The sequence below is a fragment of the Mustela lutreola genome, chromosome 16 (assembly GCF_030435805.1).
Source record: "Mustela lutreola isolate mMusLut2 chromosome 16, mMusLut2.pri, whole genome shotgun sequence".
NCBI classification, from domain to species: domain Eukaryota; kingdom Metazoa; phylum Chordata; class Mammalia; order Carnivora; family Mustelidae; genus Mustela; species Mustela lutreola.
In genome coordinates this window covers 60,441,229-60,456,494 of record NC_081305.1, presented here as the reverse complement: position 1 = coordinate 60,456,494, position 15,266 = coordinate 60,441,229, and positions in this window count along the sequence as shown.

Here is a 15,266-nt window from a genome sequence, read left to right as displayed (position 1 = left end):
AAGAGTCATGGCCTGCACTTAGCTCACGGTATTCAACCTACCCTGAGTCCACCCTTGTTCTGTCTTCTTTCTTCACCTTGGAAGAAACTGCTACAAAACGGTGTCTGTCTGAAGGAGATCACTGAACACAGACTTTCCTATGGTCACCGGCATGGACTTCCGAGACTAGAGCCTTGACCGCGGCTCTTCATGTTTTCAACACAGTCAGTTCCCACAGCTTCCATGATTTGACAGTCTCAAAACTGTCGCAAGTCCATCCTAAAGCAGACTTCCCTCATGTCGTTTTAAGCATTTTCGACAGAGGTAGAGGGTGGGGATGTCCACGGATCATGCTCTTCTAGAGTAAGTTTTGGAAGCCTAAGACTCGTAGTCTGTACTTAGCTCACTATCCAACCTGTCCTGAATCCGTCCTTTTTCTATCTTCTTTCCTCACCTAGTATGACACTGCCACAAAACAACGTCTGTATGAAGGAGTTTCACTGAAGACAGACTTTCCTTTGGTCATGGGTATGGACTCCTGAGACTAGAGTTCTGAACGTGACTCTTCATGATTTCAACACATTCACTTCCCATGCTTCCATGTTTTGACCGTCTCAAAACTGTTGTGAGTCCATCATAAAGCATACTTCACTCACGTCGATTTAAGTGTTTTCAACAGAGGTAGAGAGTTGGGATGACCACTGGTCATACTGTCCCACTACACGTTTGGAAGCCTAAGAGCAGTAGCCTGAACTTAACAAACAGTATCTGTCGAGGGCCATAATAGAAAAGTGCTGAGCCAGGGTATAACAAGCAATTGAGGAACGGAGTGTGATTGGTCAGAGGCTTGAGTGAGAGATGCGTGATCACTGCATGGGAGCAATGTGACCATATATAGTTAGATAGGTGCTCACGAGGAAGCTGCATGCACAGTGCGGTGATTGGCTAGGCGGGCTAAGCTGCCGGTATATATATATGCTTGAATGTACTTGTAAAGGAGGAAGAAAAAAAAAGGAAGCCATTAAAGAAGCTTGCCTCCACGCGTGTCTCCGTGTCGTTCTTGCTGGCAAGAGCGACAAGTATCCATCCTGCCCTGAATACGTCCTTGTTCTATCTTCTTTCCTTACCCCAGAAAACACTGCCACGAACGGGTGTCTGCCTGAAGAAGTTTCACTGAACACAGACCTTCCATTGGTCACTGGTATAGACTTCCGAGACTTGGGCCCTGTAGGCAACTCATTGTTTTCAACACAGTCAGTTCCCAAGCTTCCATGTTTGGACAGTCTCAAAATTGTCACGAGTCTGTCCTAAAGCACACTTCCCTCATGATTTTTGAAGCATTTTCGACAGTGGTAGTGAGTTGGGATGACCACTGGTCATGCTCTGCCAGTATACATTTTGGAAGCCTAAGAGCCATAGCCTGAACTTAACACACAGGATCCGTCCTGCCCTGAAACCATCCTTGTTCTATCTCCTTTCCTTATCCCAGAAGACACTGCCACGAATGGGTGTCCACCTGAAGGAGTTTCACTGAACACAGAGCCATAGGAATATGGCAACCGGAATGGACTTCTGAGACTAGGGCCCTGAATCCAAGTCTTCACGGTTTCAACACAGTCTGTTCCCATAGCTTTCATGTTTTGACAGTCTCAAAACTGTCGCAATTCTGTCCTAAAGCACACTTCCCTCACGTCATTTTAAGCGTTTTCAACAGAGGTAGAGGCTGAGGATGTTCACAGATCATGCTCTTCCAGTATAAGTTTTGGAAACCTAAGTGTCATAGCCTGCACTTAACACATAGTATCCATCTTTCCCTGAAGTCCATCCTTATTCTGTCTTCTTTCCTCACCAGGGAAAACACTGCCACGAGTGGGTGTTCCCCTGAAGTAGTTTCAATGAACACAGAACTTGCTATTAGCACCCATATGGAATTTCAAGACTAGGGCCCTGAAAGCAATTCTTCATGTTTTCAACCCAGTCATTTCCCACGGCTTCCATGCTTTGACAGTCTCAAAACTGTCACGAGACTGTCTTAAAGCACAATTCCCTCACAACATTTGAAGTGTTTTCAACAGAGGTAGAGAGTTGGGATAACCACTGGGCGTGCTCTCCCAGTATATGTTTTGGAAGCCTAAAAGCCGTAGCCTGTACTGAACACAGAGTATCCAACCTTCCCTGAGTCTGTCCTTGTTCTTTCTTCTTTTCTCACCTGGGAAGACACTGCCACGAATGGGTGTCTGCCTGAAGGAGTTTCCCTGAACAGACCTTCCCATGGTCACTGGTTTAGACTTCTGAGATTTGGACCCTGTAGGCGACTCTTCATGTTTTCAACACACTCAGTTCTCAAAGCTGCCATGTTTTGACAGTCTCATATCTGTGGCAAGTCTGTCCTAAAGCACACTTCTCTCACGAGGTTTGAGGCATTTTCGGCAGAGGTAGAGAGTTGGCATGACCACTGGTCATGTTATCCCAGTATAAATTTTGGAAACCTAAGAGCCATAGCCTGCACTTAACACATAGTATCTAACCTGCCTTGAGTCCGTCCTTGTTCTATCTTCTTTCCTTACCTAGGAAGACACTGCCAGGAGTGGGTGTCTGCCTGAAGGAGTTTCATTGAACACAGATCTTCCTATTGTCACTGGTATGGAATTCCGAGACTAGGCCCCTGAATGCGATTCTTCATGTATTCAACACAGTCAGTGCCCACAGCTTCCATGTTTGACAGTCTCAAAACTATTGCAAGTCTGTCCTAAAGCACACTTCCCTCACGACTTTTGAGGCGTTTTCGACAGAGGTAGAGAATTGGGATGAACACTGGTCATGCTCTGCCAGTATACGTTCTGGAAGCCTAAGAGCCATAGCCTGTATTTAACTCACAGTATCCAAGCTTCACTGAGTTTGAACTTGGCCTAAGTTCTTTCCTTACCTGGAAAGACACTGCCACGAATAGGTGTCCATCTAATGGAGTTTCACTGAACATAGACCTTCCTATGGTCACCGGTATACACTTCCGAGATTTGGGATCTGTAGGCGATTCTTCATGTTTTCAACACAGTCAGTACCCACAGCTTCCATGTTTTGACAGTCTCAAAACTGTCGTGAGGCCGTCCTAAGTCACTCGTCCCTCACGACATTTGAAGCGCTCTCCACAGAGGTAGTGAGTTGGGAAGACCACTGGTCATGCTCTCCCAGTACAGGTTTTGGAATCCTAAGGGCCATAGCCTCCACTTAACTCACAGTATCAAACCCGCCCCATACCCATCTTTGTTCTATCTTCTTTCCTCACCTGGGAAGACATAGCCACAGATAGGAGTCCGCCCAAAGAAGTTTCACTGAACACAGACCTTCCTATGGTAACCAGAATGGGACTTCTGGGACTACGGCCCTGAACCCAACTCTTCACGTATTCAACACAGCCAGTTCCCACAGCTTCCATGTTTTGACAGTCTCAAAACTGTCACAAGTCTGTCCTAAAGCACATTTCCCTCATGATGTTTGAAGCGTTTTTGACAGAGGTAGAGGGTTGGGATGACCACTGGTCGTGCTCTGCCAGTATACGTTTTGGAAACCTAAGAGTTGTAGCCTCCACTTAACTTACAGTGTTCATCTTACCCTAATTCCATCCTTGTTCTATCATCCTTCCTCACCTGGTAAGACACTGCCACAAAAGAACGTCTGTATGAAGGAGTTTCACTGAACACAGACTTTCTTTTGGTCACCGGTATGGACTCCCGAGACTAGGGTTCTGGACGCGACTCTTCATGTTTTCAACACATTCACTTTCCACAGCTTCCATGCTTTCACAGTCCCAAAACTGTTGCGAGTCCATCCTAAATCACACGTCACTGAAGTCAATTTAAGCACCTTCGACAGTGGTAGAGAGTTGTGATGACCACTGGTCATACTGTCCCAGTACACGTTTTGGAAGTCTAATAGCTGTAGCCTGCATGTGCCTCACAGTATCCAACGTGCCCTGAGTCCATCCTTGTTCTATCTTCTTTCCTCACCTGGGAAGATAATGCCATGAATGGATGTCCACCTGAAGGAGTTTCACTGAGCACAGACCTTCTGATGGCAACCGGAATGGACATCTGGCACTAGGTCCCTGAACCCAACTCTTCATGTTTTCAACACAGTCAGTTCCCACAGCTTCCATGTTTTGACAGTCTCAAAACTGTCACAATTCCTTCCTAAAGCACACTTCCCTCACAAAGTTTTAAGCATTTTTGATAGAAGTAGAGAGTTGGGATGACCACTGCTCATGCTCTTCCCATATAAGTTTGGAAGCCTAAGAGATGTAGCCTGCACTTAACACACAGTATCCATCCTACCCTCAGTCCGTCCTTGTTCTATCTTCTTTCCTTACCCAGGAAGACACTGCCATGAATGGGTAGTTGCCTGAAGGAGTTTCACTGAACATATAGCTTCCTATGATCACCGATATGGAATTCCGAAACTAAGGGCCATGAACGCGATTCTTCATGTTTTCAACACAGTCATTTTCCATGGCTTCCATGTTTTGACAATCTCAAAACTGTCATGAGTCTTTCCTAAAGCACACATCCCTACGATGTTTGAAGTGTTTTCAACAGAGGTAGAGAGGCGGGATGACCACTGGGCATGCTCTCCCAGTATATGTTTTGGAAGCCTAAGAGCCATAGCCTGTACTTAACACACAGTATCCCACCTGCCTTGAGTCTGTCCTTGTTCTATCTTCTTTCTTCACCTGGAAAGACACTGCCACAAAAGAATTTCCATATCAAGGAGTTTCACTGAACACAGACTTTCCTATGACAACTGGAATGGACACCTGAAACTAGGGTTCTGAACGCGACTCTTCACGTTTTCAACACATTCATTTCCCATAGCTTCCATGTTTTGACAGTCTCAAAACTGTTGTGAATCCGTCCTAAAGCACACTTTACTCATGTCGATTTAAGCATTTTTGACAGAGGTAGAGAGTTAGGATGACCACTGGTCATGCTATCCCAGTATACATTTAGGAAGCCTAAGAACCATAGCTTGTCCTTTACCCACAGCATTCAACATGCCCTGAGTCCGTCCTTGTTCTATCTTTTTTTTTTTCACCTGGGAAGACACTGCCACGAATGGGTGTTTTCCTGAATGAGTTTCACTGAACACAGACATTCCTATGGTCACCCATATAGACTTTTGAGACTTGCGTCCTGTATGCGATTATTCTTGTTTTCAACAGTTCCCACAGCTTCCATGTTTTGACAGTCTCAAAACTGTTGTGAGTCTGTCCTAAAGCACACTTCCCTCAGGTCTTTTTAAGCATTTTCGACAGAGGTAGACGGTTGGGATGACCACAGGTCATGCTCTTCCAGTCTAAGTTTGTGAAGCCTAAGAGTCGTAGACTTCACTTAACTTACAGTGTCCAACTTGCCTAGATTCCATCCTTGCTCTATCTTCTTTCCTCACCTGGAAAGACACTGGCATGAATGGGTGTCCACCTGAAGGAGATTCACTGAACAGAGACTTTCTTTTGGTCACCGGTATGGACTTCCAAGACTAGGGTTCTGACTGGGATCTTCATGTTTTCAACACATTCAGTTCCCAAAGCTTCCATGTTTGGACAATCTCAAAACTGTCACGAGTATGTCCTAAAGCACACTTCCCTCACGACGTTTGAATCGTTTTCGACAGAGGTAGAGAGTTGGGATGACCACTGATCATGCTCTCCCAGTATAAGTTTTGGATGCCTAAGATCCATAGCCTGTACTTAGCTCACAGTATCCAACCTGCCCTGAGTCAGTCTTTGTTTTATTCTCTTTCATCACCTGGGAAGACACTGCCACGAATGAGTGTTCGTCTGAAGGAGTTTCCCTGAACACAGATCTTCCTATGGTCACCGGTATGGACATCTGAGACTGGGGCCCTGTAAACGACTCTGAATATTTTCAACACAGTCAGTTCCAACGGTATCCACATTTCCATGGCGTCAACCCTGTCACGAGTCCGTCGTAAAGGACACTTCCCTCACGATGTTTGAAGCGTTTTCAACAGAGATAGACAGTGTGGATGACCACAGGTCATGCTCTGCCAATATACGATTTCAACGCCTAAGAGCCATAGACTGCACCTCACTCACAGTATACAAACTGCCCAGAGTCCTCCTTGTTTTATCATCTTTCCTCAATTGGGAAGACACTGCCACGAATGGGTGTCCACCTGAAGGAGTTTCCCTGAATACAGACATTCCAATGGTCATCAATATTAACTTCCGAGAAAAGGGCCCTCTATGCGGCTCTTCATGTTTCAACACAGTCAGTTCCAACAGCTTCCACCTTTTGACAGCATCAACCATGTCGTGAGTCCATCCAAAAGCACTCTTCCATCATGACATTTGAAGCATTTTCGACAGAGGTACACAGTGTGGATGACCACAAATCGTGCTCTGCCAGTATTCGTTTTGGATGTCCTAGAGCCGCTCTTCACTCACAGTATCCAAACGGCCCAGAGTCCGTCCTTTTTCTATCTTCTTCCCTCAACTGGGAGACACTTCCATGAATGCGTGTCCGACTGAAAGATTTTCCCTGAACATAGACCTTTCTATGGTCATGGGTATGTACATCTGAGACTAGGGTCCTGTACGTGATTCTTCATGTTTTCAACAAAATCAGTTCGAATAGCTTCCACCTTCCAACAGTCGCAAACATGTCTTGAGTCCGTCCTAAAGCACACTTCCCTCACGACGTCTGAAGTGTTTTCAACAGAGGTAGACAGTGTGGATGAACACAGGTCGTGCTCTGCCAATACACGATTTGTACGCCTAAGAGTCGTAGACTGCACTACACTCACAATATCCAACCTCCTCAGAGTCCGTATTGTTCTATCTTCTTTCCTGAACTGGGAAGACACTGCCACGTATAGGTGTCCAGATGAAGGAGTTTCCCTGAACACAGACCTTCCTATTGTCACTGGTATGTATGTTCAAAACTGGGTCCCTGTACGTGACTCTTCATGTTTTCAACACAGTTAATTCCAACAGCTTCCACCTTTCAACAGCCTCAACCCTATCATGAGTCCATCCTAAAGCTCACTTTCTCATGACATTTGAAGTGTTGTAGACAGAGGTAGACAGTGTGGATGACCACAGGTCGTGCTCTTCCAATATATGATTTCAACGCCAAAGAGCTGTAAACTGCACTTCACTCACAGTGTACAACATGTCCAGAGTCCGTACTTGTTCTATCTCCTCTTCTCAATTAGGAAGACACTGCAACAAATGCATGTCCACCTGAAGGAGTTTCTCTGAACACAAACCTTCCTATCATCACTGGTATGGACGTCTGAGACTAGGGCCCTGTATGCGACTATTCATGTTTTCAACACAGTCAGTTCCAACAGCTTCCATCTTCCGACAGTCGCAAACATGTCTGGAGTCCATTCTAAGCACACTGCCCTCACGACGTTTGAAGGGTTTTCGACAGAGGTAGACAGTGTGGATGACAACAGGTCGTGCTCTGCCCATATACGATTTCGACACCTAAGAGCCATAGACTGCACGACACTCACAGTGTCCAAATTGCCCAGAGTCCATCCTTGTTCTATCTTCTTTCCTCAACTTGGAAGCTACTGCCACGAATAGGTGTCCACCTGAAGGAGTTTCCCTGAACACAGACCATGCTATCACCGGTATGTCCATCCAAGACTAGGGCCCTGTACATGACTCTTCATGTTTTTGACACAGTCAGTTCCAACAGCTTCCACCTTTCAACAGCCTCAATCCTGCCATGATTCCATCATAAATCACACTTCCCTAATGATGTTTGAAGCGTTTTCCACAGAGGTAGATAGTGTGGATGACCACAGGTCATACTTCGCCAATATGCATTTTGGACACTGAGGAGCCATAGCCTGCACTTCAATCACAGTATCCAAATGGCTCAGAGTTTGTCTTTGTTCTATCTTCTTTCCTCAACTGGGAAAACACTGTCATGAATGGGTGTCTGTCTGAAGGAGTTTCCCTAAACACAGACCTTCCTATTGTCACCGGTATGGACATCTGAGACTAAGGCTCTGTATGTGACTCTTCATGTTTTCAACAGTTACTTCCAACAGCTTCCACCTTTCGACAGCCTCAACCCTGTCACCAGTCCGTCCTAAAGCACACTTCCCTCATGACGACTGAAGTGTTTTCCACAGAGGTAAACAGTGTGGATGACCAGAGGTCGTGCTCCGCCAATATACGATCTCCACACCTAAGGCCCAAAGACTACACCTCACTCACAGTTTCCAACCTGCCCAGGATCCATCATTGTTCTACCTTCTTTCTTCAACTGGGAAGACACTGTCAAAAACTGGTGTCCACCAGAAGGATTTTCCCAGACCATCCTATCTTCACCAGTATGGACGTCAGAGACTAGGGCCCGGTACTCAACTCTTCATGTTTTCAACATAGTCAGTTCCAACAGCTTCCACCATTCGACAGCCTCAACCTTGTCGCGAGTCCGTCCTAAAGCACACTTCCCTCACGACGTTGGAAGTCTTTTCGACAGAGCTAAACAGTATGGATGACCACAGTTCTTGCTCCGCCAATATACGTTTTGGACTCCTAAGTGCCATAGTCTGCACTTCACCCACATTATCCATCCTTTTTCTACCTTCTTTTCCTCAACTGGGAAGACATTGCCATGAATGGGTATCCACCTGAAGGATTTTCCTGAATACAGACCTTCCTATGTTCACCTGTATGGACGACCAAGACTAGGGCCCTGTACGCGACTCTTCATGTTTTCAACACAATCAGTTCCAATAGCTACTAGGTTAAATTGAAATTCAATTTGCCACCCATGTGTTACCTCACAGTTTTTTCTGTGTGTGGCAGACCTAGCATGACTGTGCAGTTTTCTCTGTGTATTGCAATCTCATTGGCCACATTGGTATAGCCCTGCTAAACTACCTGTATAAAAGTTAGTCTGTGAGGCTGGAAGGGATCGCCTCTTTGCAAGAGACAGCCATGACAGGTCAGTTTGATTCTCAATGCTTGGCGCAAAATAAAGCTTTGCTTGACCTTCACTTTTTATCAGTCTCGCACCTTTTATTATGGACCCTAACATTGGGGACTCATCCGGGATCAATCAGGGAGAACTGAGCCAGCATCAGAATTTCTGGGAAAGCCTCTGGAGGTAAGATCTTGGGATCTTGTCTGTCTGGTTGCAGAGCTCCAGGGTATAGCCCACCGGGGAGAAGCTGTATGCAGCCATGCTCCCCAGGGCTGGTGTGGATGCAGGGACACCCCATCCCTCCACTGGTAGATTGATGGGGGGTTCGAGTCCCCCTGGGTAGTTGGGGGGGTTCAAGACCCCCTAGGTGGTCAGTGGGTTTGAATCCCGCTGGGCAGTCAGGGGTTTTGGGTCCCCCTGGGTAGACAGGGGGTTCGAGTCCCCCTGAGCGATTGAAAGATCGATCAAGGAAGTCCCCACCAGTGGCAGGTTAAGGACTACTGGGCCTGCGGTTGTCTTTGTTTTGTCCTTTTGTTGTCTGTCGTGCTGTTTGCTGTATTTACAGGGAACCACGGAAGTACGCACCAGCAGCAGGCTCTGGATGAGGATTACTGGGCCTGTAGTTCTCTTTGTCTTGTTTTTTTGTTGTCTGTTGTGTTGTTTATTGTGTTTGGAGAATGGGGCAAGCTGGGAATAAGGGACCTGTGACACCCCTAAATCTTGTTCTCCAGCATTTCAAGGATTTTCAAGGTAAAGCCACCCAGTCAGGTGACAAGGTTTACCCAGGAAAACTAAAAACACTCTGCCAATTAGAGTGGCCCACTTTCTCCACAGGGTGGCCACCAGAAGGAATGTTTGCCTTGGCTCAGATCTATGCTACCCAGAGTGAGGTCTTTGATCTCTATCGAGACCAGATACCGTACATCATGGCCTGGCTATATCTGATAGAAGAGCCACCGTCCGCCAAATTGTGGAAAGAACCAAGATGCCCTTCAACGGATGAATGGATAAGGAAGATGTGGTCCATATACACTATGGAATATTATGCTTGCATCAGAAAGGATAAATACCCAACTTTTATAGCAACATGGACGGGACTGGAAGAGATTATGCTGAGTGAAATAAGTCAAGCAGAGAGAGTCAATTATCATATGGCTTCACTTATTTGTGGAGCATAACAAATAGCATGGAGGACAGGGGGAGTTAGAGAGGAGAAAGGAGTTGAGGGAAATTGGAAGGAGAGGTGAACCATGAGAGACTATGGACTCTGAAAAACAATCTGAGGGGTTTAAAGGGGCGGGGGGTGGGAAGTTGGGGGAACCAGGTGGTGGGTATTAGGGCACTGATTGCATGGAGCACTGGGTGTGGTGCAAAGACAATGAATACTGTTATGATGAAAATAAATTTAAAAAGAAGAGCCACCGTTATGGCTCCAGTCTCACCTTCCCCTTGCTAATGAAACCATCTCTCTCCCTCTAAGGCAGATCAGATCACCAATACCAGAACGGAAAGATGAGGGGGAACCAGGGAAGAAGGCCATTCTACCTCTGTCAGATGTGGAAGTTGTAGAATCCCCCCAATCTGTCCGCTAAACCTGACTCTTGAGACGCCCTTACCAGTCTACCTCATTCGCGGTCAGGGTCCACCTATGGGACACCAAGCAGAAAGACTGCCCTGATTTTTCTCCTTACCCTACCCCCCTCTGCCTCCCTTTACCTCGCCAATGCTGCCTCTCCTTGAGGTTGTTTCACCGGACAGGAGAGGTCGCTCCCACCTAACCCATATCCCTTTCTCCTCTTCTGACATCTATAACTGGAAGGCCCAACACAAATCCTTTTCTGTCCACCCTCAGGGTTTATTTGGTCTCTTCGAGACTGTCTTTCTTACCCACCAGTCCACCTGGGTGGATATTCCACAACTCCTTATGGCTCTCTTTAACGCTGAAGAGAGGGATCACATCATTCGAGAGACCCATAAGGTGATAATTGAGAGACTTGGAGGGGACCTTGATCCCTAGCGGATGGAGGACTATTACCCAAGGGAACCCCCCAACTGGGGACCAAACTCCAATGAGGGTAAGGAGAGCCTACACTTCTATCACCAGGCCCTACTAGGAAGTCTCTGCACATCTGCAAGGAGACACATAAATTTATCTAAACTTAGTACGGTGACTCAAGGTAGGAATGAGTCTCCAGGAGCTTTCCTAGAAAGGCTATTGAATGAAGCCTATAAAATGTATAGTCCGGCCAATCCCAAGGTACCCAAAAATCAGAGGACAGTGAGTCAGTCAGCCCCAAATATAAGGAGGAAGCTTCAGAAATTGAAATATTTGAAGGGAAGAATCTGACTGAGTTAGTGGGAATAGCAGAAAAGGTGTTTAACAACAGGGATGCACGAGAGGATGAAAAACAGACAAAAAAACTGGTTAAGGTTTTGGCATTACATGAGGCGGGAAGTAGACAGGAGAAAAGGAGGTCAACGGGAAAGGGAAAGGCAGATAGGGGATAATAAATGGAAGGAAAAGCCCAAGTACAGAAGAGGCAGGCTGGAAGACTTAGATTCAGATCAGTGCTCTTACTGTAAGGAAAAAGGACATTGGGCCAGGGAGTGCCCTGAAAGGAAGATGGCCATGCTAGCTACCAGAGACTGAAGGGGCCATGGTTCGGAGCCCCTCCCCAAACCTCAGGTAAAAATTAAAGTGGAGGGGAAATCAATAGATTTTTTGGTGGACACAGGAGCCCAATTTTCATCATTACTTAAACCTATGGGAAAACTATCTGGAGAGGAAGTCTGGGTACAAGAAGCAAATGGCACAGAGAAACATAAATGGACAACAGAGAGGACTTTAGATTTTTGCCTCGGGAGGTTAGTTAAACACCGATTTCTGGTCCTCCCTAATGCCCCATATAACTTGATGGGAAGAGATCTCCTCCGCAAGTTACGGGCTGGCATTCAGTTCTCAGAAGGAAACATGATTGTAACCTTGGGACAACCCACTGTGCAGGTGCTTATGGCAGCAGTAGATGAATACCTCCTTTATAAGCCAGTCTCAAAACCAGAGGAGACAAAGCAGGGGGAGCCTTCTCAAAACCCTACAGGTCGAGTTTCCCGAAGTCTGGGCATAAGGGAAGCCCCCTGGCTTGGCCAAGGGACAGCCTCCAGTGGTGGTACAATTAAAAGCTATGGCTATGGCTGTCGCGTCCAGCAGTACTCCCTCCCTCGGGAAGCAAAGGAAGGGATCAGAAAACACATTAACCGCCTCCAAGGAGACGAGATCCTAGTTCCTTGCAAATCTCCATGGAACACACCTTGGCTGCCCATCAAAAAGGCCGAGACTGGGGAGAGCTGAACCGTTCACAACTTGCGGGAAGTTAATAAACAGGTTGAAGATATCCACACAATGGTGTCTAACCCCTATACCCTACTCTCCCTCCTGGGCCCCAGAAGAACTGTGTATACTGTCTTAAATATTAAGAATGCATTTTTATGCATATCTTTAGCAAAGGAAACTCAGCCTCTTTTTGCTTTTGAGTGGTCCGACCCACAGGAAGGATTCCAAGGCCAGCTCAGGACAAGACTTCCCCAAGGATTCAAGAATTCACCATCTTCGACAAGACCCTACACGAGGATTTGTGTGAGTACAGAACCTCCAATCCGGGATTCACTCTGTTACAGTATGTTGATGACTTGCTGATAGCCGCTGAGGACCATGAGTCATGATTTCAGGGAACAAGAGCTCTCTTACAGACTCTGTAGAAAAAAGGGTATTGGGTGTCAGCAAGGAAAGCACAGCTCTGTCAGAGCCACACCACTTATCTAGGCTTTGATCTCCACGAGGGAGTTCATTCACTGTCTGAGTCCAGGAAACAGGTGATCACCTGATACCCCTGCCCCACCACATCCCGACAAGTGAGGGAGATTCTTGGGATGGTGGGCTATGGTAGGCTGTGGATACCTCGGTTTGCAGAGATTGCCTGACCTCTCTACGAACTGGCAAAAGGGGGGCCCACTATGACAGAGTGGACAGCTGAGGCAGAAGGAGCATTTTGTGAATTACAAACAGCCTTACTGAGTGCCCCAACATTGGCCATCCAGATGTTACCAAGCCCTTTCACTTGTATGTGGATAAAAAAGCAGGGGTGGCCAAAGGAGTTTTGACTTAGACTCTGGGGCCTTGGCAAAGGCCAGTAGCCTATATTAGTAAGAAACTCGATCCAGTAGTGGCTGGGTTCCCCCCTTGCCTTCACATAATTGCTGTCATGGCCCTCCTAGTCAAGGATGCAAGTAAATTGACTTTGGGTCAAAATCTCATCTTGACCACCAACCACGCTACCAAGGGCCTTCTTCGGACTCCACCAGACCAATGGATGACGAACGCCCAAGTGACAGGGTATCAGGCCCTCCTCAACGAGCCAAGAGTGACCTTCCAGCCCCCAGCAGTGCTAAATCCAGCCACACTGCTGCCAGAGGACCTGGCTGACCATCCACACAATTGCGGGGAGGTCCTAACTCAAGTCACAGGAGTAAGGCCGGACCTCAGAGACATTCCCCTTCTGGATGCAGAGATGATTCTGCTCACAGATGGGAGTAGCTACAAGGTGGATGGAAAGAGGTATGCGGGGGCTGTGGTGCTTTCCCCTGAGTAGGAACTTTGGATGGCAGCCCTGCCACATGGAACACTGGCACAAAAAGCAGAGCTGATTGCACTCAACAAGGCACTGCAGATAGCCAAAGGTAAAACCACCAACATCTATACGGACAGCAGGTATGCCTTTGCTACTCTCCATATACATGGGGCTATTTATAAAGAAAGGGGCTTATGAACAGCAGAAGTAAAAGGAATTAAAAACAGAGGAGAAATATTGGCTCTCCTCCAGGTTATTTGAAAGAGGTGGCCGTTATGCATTGCCCAGGACACCAAAAGGGGACTGATCTGATTTCAAAAGGAAACCAAATAGCAGACTGAGCCGCAAAGCAAGCAGCCCAAGAAACAGTTCAGGAGCTGGTTACACTCTGGGCTCCAGTCCCACCAGAAAAACCGAACTATTCAGAAGATTTAAAGTATTTACAAAAATGGGTTAAATTGGACTATGAAGGGGGACTGGGCTAAGACTAAAACAGGAAAGTTAATTCTTCCTCAAAGATTAGGTAAGAAGTTAGTAGACCAGATACATCAGGGTACTCATTTAGGGACATGCAACTCAAGGAACTTATAGGCAAGCAGTTCCAGGTTTCTAAATTAGGGCATATGGTTCAGGATATAGTTGATAGATGTGCTCAATGCCAGACAGTTAATGTGGGAGGAACTAGAATGGGAAGAGGGAAAAGAGAAAGATGTAAAGAACCAGAAGTTTATTGGGAAATAGAGTTTACAGAAATGAAACCCGGAAAATATGGGCAAAAGTATATGTTAGTTTTGTAGATACCTTTTCAGGCTCGGTAGAGGCTTTTCCCACCAAACATGAGACAGCAGGAGTGGTAGTCAAAAAGCTATTCGAAGAAATAATTCCTAGGTTTGGGCTGCCTCTTGCGATCAGGTCAGACAACGGCCCTGCATTTGTGAGTTCAGTCTCACAGGCATTGGCCAAGGCCATGGCCACTAATTTGAAACTACATTGTGCCTACCGGCTTCAGAGTTCTGGGCAAGTAGAGAGAATGAAGAGGACTCTTAAAGAGACCTTGAAAAAGCTAATTCTGGAGATTGGCGGTGGATGGGTGGATCTCCTTCCTTTCACCCTCCTCAGGGCATGATGTACACCCAACTTAAACAAGGTGACCCCATTTGAAATCATGTTCGGGAGACACACACACCCCCACCCTCGGCTACAAGAGGTGGCCTTAGCAGAAATCACTGATCAATCTGTACTCCAATCACTGCAGGCATTATAGTCTGTCTTAAAAAGAACCCTCGCAGGGATCCGAACTGCCCACACTAAGACAGAGGCAGAGGTGGAACCACATCCTTACCAACCTGGGGACTTGGTTTGGATACGTCACCACCAAGTGGGGAACTTGGAGCCTCGCTGGAAGGGACCATTTACTGTCATCCTGACTACCCCCACGGCAATAAAAGAAGGCATCAGGGCCTGGATTCACATGGGTCATGTCAAACGAGCCGAGGACAAGGATGTCCCCCAAAGATGGAAGCCGCAGCCAATAGACCCTGCTGACCGTGGACTAAAGTTAAGACTCAAAAGACTATGAGTTTATTGTTGCTCCTATTGTTACCTGTTAGTGTATTATTGCTCCTACCATTACCTGTTTATGTAAAGTATAGGTGGGAAATTAGATGAACAAAATTAGGAAAAATGGAAAAGT